This window comes from Scyliorhinus canicula, chromosome 8, assembly GCF_902713615.1.
Source record: "Scyliorhinus canicula chromosome 8, sScyCan1.1, whole genome shotgun sequence".
In the NCBI taxonomy this organism is placed as follows: domain Eukaryota; kingdom Metazoa; phylum Chordata; class Chondrichthyes; order Carcharhiniformes; family Scyliorhinidae; genus Scyliorhinus; species Scyliorhinus canicula.
Window position 1 is genome coordinate 169,651,862 of NC_052153.1, and position 10,263 is coordinate 169,662,124.

Below are 10,263 nucleotides of genomic sequence, written 5' to 3' on the forward strand. Positions count from 1 at the left end.
TACTTATTTCTGGACAGATTAATTCACAAGCTGTAACATCAGATTGACATGCAGCATTACTACTAGCCATCCCTGAATTGGTATCCCTGCATTGTTCTGATAGTGTGCGGAGTCTGCACGTCCTCCCCGTGAGTGCGTGGGTTTCCTCCGGGTGCTCTGGTTTCCTCCCACAGTCCAAAGATGTGCGGGTTAGGTGGATTGGCTATGCTAAATTGCCTGTAGTGTCCTAAAAAGTAAGGTTAAAGGGGGGGGGGGGGGGGGGGGTGTTGTTGGGTTACGGGTATAGGGTGGATACATGGGTTTGAGTAGGGTGATCATTGCTCGGCACAACATCGAGGGCCGAAGGGCCTGTTCTGTGCTGTACTGTTCTATGTAGTCAGATTTTGTTAATTAGATATTTCATCTGGATAATCAGGGTAACACGGAGTAGGATCTTTGTTGGTCAATGAACTTACACTTCTATCTTTTGAGAGAGTAGATATTCCATTGCAACTTCCTATTGTAAAATTCAATCCATCACCTTGCTGATTGAATTCACAGGTGTCAATTTTTGAGCCTTCAGTCATACACTGTTTACTTTGTGTTGGAGATTTTAATGTGATATCTGAGAAACTGAATTGACACAGTGAACTATCTTTGTCCATCAGTGAAAGCCCATCGTTTTTTGAGGTTGTCCCTGGCAGTTCTATCGAAGTTTTGTCTGATATCTGTACATGGAGAGCGGTTGATGGCATTTGATGAACATTTACTTTCACATTGCTCTTTTTCATCTCCACTTCATCCTCAGGTACCTCTGAACCTGTGGTATACTCTTCATCTTCAGAATACATCACTTGCTGCTTCAGCTGCAAACTCCAGTTTTGCAACAGTGAAAAAGTTGTGACATCTCCGATTTTCTGTCCGTTCAATTAATTAGGTTCAGCTAAGATGTCAAAATCAAGCTCCTGTTCCGCAGAAAGATGTGTGTTTGCATTACTTTCCTCCGTGTTACAGAATGGCACACAGACAACATTCTTGTGCTGCAAGACATCACAGTACTGACTGGTATTGAAGTAACATTGCCATTTTGAAGCTGATTGGCAAATTTGACAACACAATCCCGCACTTTACAACCTGTGCTTGTCTGAAGAGGATCAAACCGTACTACAGAAAGTACTTTCTGCTTGCAGCAAGGGTAGAACCCAATGCCAGGAGTGGGCAGCTGGTTGTTTATGGAAAGAGACATTACTTGTTCTGGGTGATACTGGCAATGGGAAGTCAGTGCATTGGAAAACTTTTTTACATTTTGTGCAGGGCAACCAACTTATAGTTTCCCATAAACGCCAGCACACAGCTTGCCAATACTTCACGTCTACGTAAAGACTATCAGTATACTCGTGCACATCCCAGCTTTTATCTCTAATGTGCAAGTATATTATATTTTCTCGAAGATCGATATTTATTTTCAGAGGAGTACGAGGAAGCATTTTTTCAGTTTCGTATAGGCTACCTCTGTACAATGTATCAGCACTTGCTGGGGAGTCTGGGTCCTTGTACTCTGGATCAAACAGCCTCTCAACCTTCTTGCAAAATAGTTTACTTTTAAACTTATCTTTGTGTCTTTTATTTAATCAGCTTCATTGTGTGTGAAAAGATCAACAAAACGCGAGGCCAGTGTTCCATTAGTACAGTTCATATTGCAAGGAGTAGCTACAATGGCACTCATGTTTTCATGACAGTAATGCATACATTCTTCAACTAAGGAATCCATTTTCAAAAATTCAGATGAAATGAGTATTGAAATTACATTGTTGGCTCTAGTTCTGGATGTTCAGTTTGTCCTTGATGTTTTAGTTTCCTGCACTCAAGGACCATACTCTGTGGATGATACAAGGCCGTCACACAGTTACTCGTGTCAGTGAGCGTTGTGGCATCTGCTCTCACCTTGAGCGTGCCATCACCGAGGTTGAGGCGCTCCCTGTCTGGGGTCAAGTTTGTGTTGACCGAGTTATCGTTGGTTCTTTGGCGCTCCTCGCCCGGAGTTTCGCATACCGTGGGTAGAGCCTCAGTAGCTGCGTGCTGTGTACTTGGGTTGTGTAAGCTGTCAGTGTCGTCATCTGGTGGCGCAAAGAACGTGGGTGGACCGTCATTGTCGTCCTGCTGTGCGTTGGAGTGTGGTGGGCTGTCATGCTCCTGGTGCTGTTTGCTGGAGCATGGCAGACTTGCATCGTCTGCTGCGAGTTGGTCAGAAGACGTTGCTAGACCCTCATGGTCTTGTGCCTGCAAGGACTGCGTGTTGAAGTCTTGCATTACTTCTGTTGTGGAAGCTGTCCACGAATTCGCCGCGGAGGCTGGTGACACTGGAGTCACGTCTTGTATGTGCAAGGACTGCGCTCTGGAGTCATGCATTACGTCTATCGTGAAGTCTGTCCACGAGCTCGCCGTGGAGGCGTGTGACACTGGAGTCACTTCCTGTTCGTGCAAGGACTGTACTCTGGAGTCTTGCGTGTCTGCAATCGTGGAGGCTGTCCACGAGCTTGATGTGGAGGCTTGTGACACAGGAGTCACCTCTTGTTCAGGGAAGGACAGCAGTGTGGAGTCTTGCGTGTTTTCTTCTGTAGCGTCGGGAGCCCTTAGCGGTGCATGGACCACGCTCTGTGTGGCAGCAGGCCGCTCTCTGTGGGCTTGAACCGTGGTCTGGCTGTTGGTTTCAGTATGGGGGTAGCCTCCCAAGGTAAAAGGATCGTCATCGTCTTCGAGGACCATGTCATCACGGTCTGCCTCGGAGCTGGGATGGGGCTCGCGAGGTCCAGAAGAAATAAACAGGTCAGTCTCGAAGTATTCCATGTTGGAATCATCGGTTTGGGCTTGTTGCAGGGTTCCTTGGAGGTAAGTTTCATGTTGTTGGTCAAATTGAGGCATTGTGCAGTCATTCCAGGTTAAAGTGGGTCGTTTTACCGCTTTGAGTCCTTTAAATGGATGTGGTCGGGGGCTCTTATGTCATGACGCATGTGACGTCAGACGCAGGAAGGATTTGCGCGTGCGCAAAGTGCTGTTCCTGGACTGCGGTCCATAATTGCTATTGCGTCTGCGTGGCTGCTCGCACATGCGCACACGGTCCTTCCCGTTCAGCAGCTCCTGCACCAAGATGGCCGCCAATCAAAATCGTTCTCTGCTCCGGGGTCTCGGCCTCGTGGTAAGTAGAAAGGCTTTTCTTCCCTTCCATTGCCGGTTGGGGAGAGTTTTGTTCACAGAATTCGCCGAATTTGTCCAGGACAGCCTTGGAAGTTGCTCCTTTTTTTCCTTCTGAAGAACTGTAATTCTTGAATGATTTCTTCTGCTCCGGCACCAGCGAGCAGAAGGTCTATCTTTTCAGCAGCGGCCACATCTTGTAGATCTACTGCCACCAGGAATAGTTCAAACCGTTGCCGGAACGCCCGCCAGTTTTCGCGAAGATCGCCGTGACACTGGAAACTGCCGACCACTGTTGGACAGCAAGACCTTGGTTCCACTTTAACGATCTAATCATGGCCACAACATCGAGTAAGCCATTCAGCCCCTTGGCTGATCTGTGACCTAAATTCATATAATTGCCTTTGATCCATAATCCCTAACTTGTTATGCTATTTAGGTGTAGCATAAGCGGCTTCCTTGTGGTGCACGACACAGAAGGATCTGACGTGAAGTCAACTCCAACACGTTTTTTAAATTCTATACACTACTATAACTTGGGTTCAACACCACTGTAAATCCTCCTATAGCTCCTCAGACTGACTAACCAGATTGCTACACTCCACGTGGTGGAATGATATCAAATCAACCTTGTCTCTACTCTCTGTCTCCACTTTAAAGAGGCTGATCACGTGTGGTATCCTTTATATATGAGTTGGTAATGCCCTTGTCACCTTTGTGAGTATCGTGAGTGCTCATTGGTCGTGTCCTATCTTACTGATGTATTGGTTGAGTGTGTGCATATGATGTCTCTGGTGCGCCCTCTAGTGACTAACTATTCTACATGTATGTACATTAACCCCTTGTGTATTTACAGTGATGAACATCACCACAATCCCTTAATATATTTGCTATATATCTCAGATTCAAAATTAACAACTGATCTGACTGTGGGAGAGAGTTCCAAACCTCTACCACCCTTTGAGTGAAGAAGTTCTTCCTGACATCTCTCCTGATCGGTTTAGCCCTAATTTTTACTAGGATGCTCCCTAGTTTTAGAACCTCCAACCAGTGGAAATAGTTTATCTACCCTGTCTTTCCCTGTTAATATCATGAATATATCAATCAGATCACTCTATAAACTTTTCAATTCTAGCAAAAACAGGTCGAATTTGAATAATCTCTTGTTACAACACTGTGATCAAGGTACAATTTTTGTAAACCTATGTTGCACTCTCTCCAAGGCCAAAATATCCTTCCTAAGGTGTGGTGCCCAGAACTGCCCACAATACTCCCAAATGGGGTCTAACCAGGGTTTTTATAGCTGCAGCATAATCCCTGTGTCTTTATATGCCAGTCCTCTAGATATAAAGACTAGCATTCCATTAGCCTTTTTGATTATTTTTTGCACTTGTTTCTGGAATTTTAAGAACCTATGCACCTGAACTCCCATGTCTCTTTGGACATCCACTGTACCTAACCACTTTCCATTTAACCTCACTCTGACAATAAATTCCATCTGCCATAGTTTTGTCGTTCACCTAGTCTGTCAATATCTCCTTGCAAGTTTCTGCTATCACCTAGGCTGCCAACAATGCCACTTAAATGTGATCCGCAAATGTTGATATGACTTTCTATGCCATCATCCAAGTCATTAATGAATAGTGTGAATAATTGACGCCCCAACACAGATCACTGCTGTACACCACTAGTCACCTCCTGCCATTAGAGTAATTGCCCATTATCTCCATTTTCTGTTGCCTGCCACTCAACCAATTTCCTAACCATGTCAATAATTTGCCCTCAACTCCATGGGCTTCCACTTTAGTTAACCGTCTCTTGTGTGGAACTTTATCAAATGCCTTCTGGAAGTCCATATAAATGACACCCATAAACATTCCCTTGTCCACTACCTTAGTCACGTCTTTAAAAATTTCAGTAAGATTAGTCAGGCATGACCTTCTCTTCATAAATCCATGCTGGCTCCTCCTGATAGACCAATGTTTTTCAAGGTGTTCAGTTACCCCATCCTTGATTATAGAGTCCAGCAATTTCCCTATCGCATATGTTAATGGTCTGTAATTCCCTGGTTTCCCCCTTTCATCCTTTTTAAAAAGTGGTGTGACATTTACAAATTTCCAATCCAGATGGACTACATGGCAGCATAGTCATTAGCTACCAGGGTCCCAGGTTCAATTCTTGGCTGGGGTCATTGTCTGTGTGGAGTCTGCATGTGCACCCCGTTTCTGCATGGGTTTCCTCCAGGTGCTTCGGTTTCCTCCCGCAAGTCCTGAAAGACGTGCTATTAGGCAATTTGGACATTCTGAATTCTCCCTCTGTGACCCCAAACAGGCGCTGGAATGTGGTGACTAGGGGCTTTTCACAGTAACTTCATTGCAGTGTTAATGTAAGCATACTTGTGACAATAAAGATTATTATTGACTCCTGAATCTAGGGATTTCTGGAAGATTATAGTTAGTGCATCTGCAATGTGCTCCCCTGCTTCCTTTAACACCCTCGGATGGAAACCGTCAGGTCCTTTGTCACTGTTTGGTTCCATCAATTTCCTAGTTAGTGATGCTGTTCTTACATTAATTGTATCAAGTTCCTGTGCTCTTTCAACTATTAATTTTTCCGGAAGTTCCAGCAAGTTATCCTCCTTTTCCACTGTAAATACTGAGGCAATAATCGTTCAACATGTCTGCCATTCCCCATTATCGATGATAATATCTCCATTTTCAGCCTCCAGTGGGCCCACAGTGCTCTTGACCATCCGCTTTCCTTTTATGTAACTACAAAATTTCTTCTTCTTGATTTTGATGTCCCTTGCAAGTTTCCTTTCATAATCCCTTTCAGTCACTGTTATAAACTGCTTTGTATCCCTTTGCTGGTCTTTGTATCGATCCCATTCATCTGGATCTGTGCTATTTCTCACATTTTTATAAGCCCTTTCTTTGTAAACAGCAGATGCTGAGTTTGAATCTCAGCGCTGCCCCCTCCACACCTTGTGCTCAAAAACAACTCGCTGCAGAAGAAATGCTCCCGTTTATTTTATTTTTTTTCAAATTTATTTAAATTTTAGGCAGGGAAATGTTGCTGAACACAGCGGTATTGGTGGTCTGAAGTCCATTTGTTGCAATGCAGGAAACATAACAAGTAAGGCAGATGAACTTAGAGCTTGGATTAGTACTTGGTACTATGACGTTGTTGCCATTACAGAGACTTGGTTGAGGGAGAGACAGAATTGGCAGCTAAAAGTTCCAGGATTTAGATGTTTCAGGTGGGATAGAAGGGGATGTAAATGAGGTGGATCCATGATGCAGAATCTATTTGGGGAAAGATGGAGACTTAGTCCTGCTCTACTTCTACTCTTCTTGCCATAATCACTACACCATTGCCTTTTTCGGCCATCAGATTTTCCTCAAACCCAATGATGGTCTCCTGTAGAAGCCAGGTATTTCTAATACAACTAATATAGGTAAAAAGATAGCTGCTTAAGCAAAAATATTAATTCCCAGTTTTAAAATTAAAGAGAACATATAATTTGCAAACTCATGGTTATGAGTTTGCAAGTAGCACAGAAGTCTGATAAGGTCATTACATTTTTCCAAGGACAAGGGCTGAATCCATAGCAACGAGGAATAAGAATGAAGGATTGTACGGTTCTCATGCCGCTCGAGATTAGGTTGAATCATATCCCATGAATTATACAAGCTAAAAAAAAATATCTTGAACTATATTGCCTTATTTTTAATAAATGGACAATTAAAACATCGAATCAAATATAATAAATATATTTGATTCCAACATTCTCATTATAACGATTTTATAAAAGGCTGAATTGAAATAGACAGTTTGAATTATATTTTCGAAGTTATGTCCAGCATGGCATGACGAGATAACATAAGGTCTCCATTGTTGCAGTAGTGAGGTCAGCATGAGGTCTCTATTGTGGCAATAGGTAGGTCAGCATTAGACCAGTTTTTGCTGGTTTCTACTGAGATTCAGCAATGTACAAGAACGACTGGTAACCCTGAATTGAATTTAATTCAGTAGAAATTCATGTTAAAAACTTGTCAGGTGCAAATAAGAATTGTTTTATTTGGAATTCATTGGTTACAAACTTGCAAATCATTTAAAAGGTAGTTTGTACACAATTTGATTTTTTTCAAAGAATCACAGGAATTATCTTCTGAGACAACAGCTTGAACACAACTTTAAAAGTCAAAGTCTGAAGTCAAAGTCTGAAAATGAAGTATGAATACAGAACTCTTTTATAACTCTCTTCCTTTCCTTTCCTTTCCTTTTCTGTCTAACCCTTTCTGTCTCTCTCAACTCTTTATTTCTGTCTCTCTCTCTCAACTCTTTCTTTCTTTCTCAAGCGATCCGATCACACCCCAATATAATCCTAATTGGTTTGAGTTAGACTCAAACACATTTGATTGATAGCAAGCTGTCCATCTTCACTATGTAACATTACTTCTAATTGTTGCCTGCTTGCTTATTTTTGCATGTTAAAGAATGCGATATTGTGCTTTATCAAAACCAGCAAAAACTGGTCTAATGCTGACCTACCTATTGCCACAATAGAGACCTCATGCTGACCTCACTACTGCAACAATGGAGACCTTATGTTATCTCGTCATGCCATGCTGGACATAACTCCGAAAATATAATTCAAAACTGTCTATTTCAATTCAGTCTTTTATAAAATCGTTATTATGAGAATGTTGGAATCAAATATATATATTATATTTGATTCGATGTTTTAATTGTCCATTATTAAAATAAGGCAATATAGTTCAAGATATGTTTTTTTAGCTTGTATAATTCATGGGATATGATTCAACCTAATCTCGAGCGGCATGAGAACCGACAATCCTTCATTCTTATTCCTCGTTGCTATGGATTCAGCCCTTGTCCGTGGAAAAAATGTAATGACCTTATCAGACTTCTGTGCTACTTGCAAACTCATGACCATGAGTTTGCAAATTATATGTTCTCTTTAATTTTAAAACTGGGAATTAATATTTTTACCTATATTAGTTGTATTAGAAATACCTGGCTTCTACAGTCGGCCCTTTGATAAATAGAAAGATCAAGTGAGATATATCAGAATAAGATAAAAGACATCATTAAAGCGATAGGATAGGTAAAAGCGCAAAGAATAACTCATTCATATTGTCATTGCAGATTTAAACAATAGAATGGACACTTAGCATTGCAACAAGCATTTCAACAATAATCATTGAAATTCTAAAGAATCATTATTACAAATAACATTAATAAATTAGCCAAATTTGATACTACAGATTCAGTATATAGATTATACAATAATTGATTATAATATTACGGTTAACATTTCAACAAAAGTATTTTGCCTCAAATTCATCAATTGTTGGTGCAGTAGGGTTAGTGTAAATCATTCTGACAGTTGGTCCCCTGCGTTTAGCGAATAGTTCTTTGATGCACTTAGCACATTGGTATGTTATATAAATGATGATCCAGCTGACAGGAGAATAGGATTATTCTCATTATGGACATTCCAGTGTGTCCAAACCACCCGCAAATCTATCCCAGAGAGAACTTGGGATGGATCAAGCTTTTTGATTTCTTTTTGGATATGTAATACCAAATCTTTACTTCTTCAGAGTTATCGGGAATGAAAGTGCAACATTCTGCACCAATCAGGGCGCACTTGCCACCTTTTTCGGCTAGCACGTAGTCAAGTGCCATTCGATTTTGTTAATACCACGGTTCGAAATTGCTCGTATTTCGTCAGAGGTTTTATCTAGGCGAGTGTAATCAGCTACATTTTGTATGATGGTTGTATTTTATTCAACTCATCTCCATCATTACTCCCAATAGAAGGAATGATTCTAGCATAAATTGCATCTCTAAAGGTGATGGAACGTTTTTTTCTTTGAAACAGTCATTTCTGAAATATGAGGAGATTAGTCACATGATGAATGGCAGGTACCATGTATCCTAAATAGCAAGATCCTGACCAGGATCTTGGGAGCCAGGGATATGCTTTATCATCACAAATAAAATAAATTCCATATATAAGCAGAATATGAGTAAATATATTCTAAGAGCCATTGGTCTTCGGATGTTTCCATTATTTCTGAGGTTAGGTATGCCTGTTATCCTTGAGGACCACATAACTCTTTCTAAGCGGTCGCTTGTACATTTAAAAGCTGTGTTAACATCTACATAGTTAGTACAATTACTATTACCCATCGGTATCCCTTTAGGGTCCTTACTGATGAGGCAAATTGATCCTTTTGTTAATATAGTTGGGAGGTTAAGATGTTGAGGTATTTTTGTCAGGGTTAAATTGAAGTTGGTACCATCCTGAAAAGGTGTTTAGTGGATAGCCTGCCAGATTTCAATAAGTTAATAGATTTTTGGATGTCAACCTGGTACCTTCCATTTTCACATGTATATGCTCCAGAACGGGTCACCACAGAGCGAGGGACGCTTTGATAGATGTACATTCTGCTGTTTCGAAGCAATTAAAGGGAATAGTTAGGAAGGGGAATACCCTCCCCTGAGTTAGTAGGGGTTTGCAATGCATACCCAACAATTAGAAATGTTAAAGTTTTCAGCATATATCTTAGATGTGTAAAGGAATGTGTTCTTATTCATTTCTGATACAAACATTCACAAAATCAATCAATAACTGAAAATAAATTGCGGCAAACATTTTACTTGTAGGCGCGCTTCACGTGCGATGCGTGAATCCAACTTTTCTTTCCTTTTAACTTTACAGCGGGATTGGGTGGTGAGAAGGATTACGAAAGGACCTTCCACTTCGATCCAAAGGTTCCTTTTGCAGCTTTTTGACGTACACTTCTTCCACCGGGCACCAGGTCGTGCCCACCTTCTGGAGGATCGCCCCACGCAGCTAACACCTGTTGAGAAGCAGAGCTAACAGCATTTGTTAGATTTTGGCAGTGAGACAGCAAAGCATCACTCATTAAATGACAGTCTGCTTTCCGCAAGTCAATAGTAGTTCCTGGCAGAGACATTGGTCTGCCTGTGATGATTTCAAAAGGGCTCAGGCCTGTTGTTCTGTTTGGTGTTGCTCTAATACTGCATAATACTATT

At 41.4% G+C, this 10,263-nt stretch overlaps 1 pseudogene; it reads right to left on the reverse strand.

Annotated features, from left to right (window-relative positions):
• Positions 1–257: 257 nt before the first annotated feature.
• LOC119970693 lies at positions 258–3,858 on the reverse strand (annotated as a pseudogene).
• Positions 3,859–10,263: the final 6,405 nt, after the last annotated feature.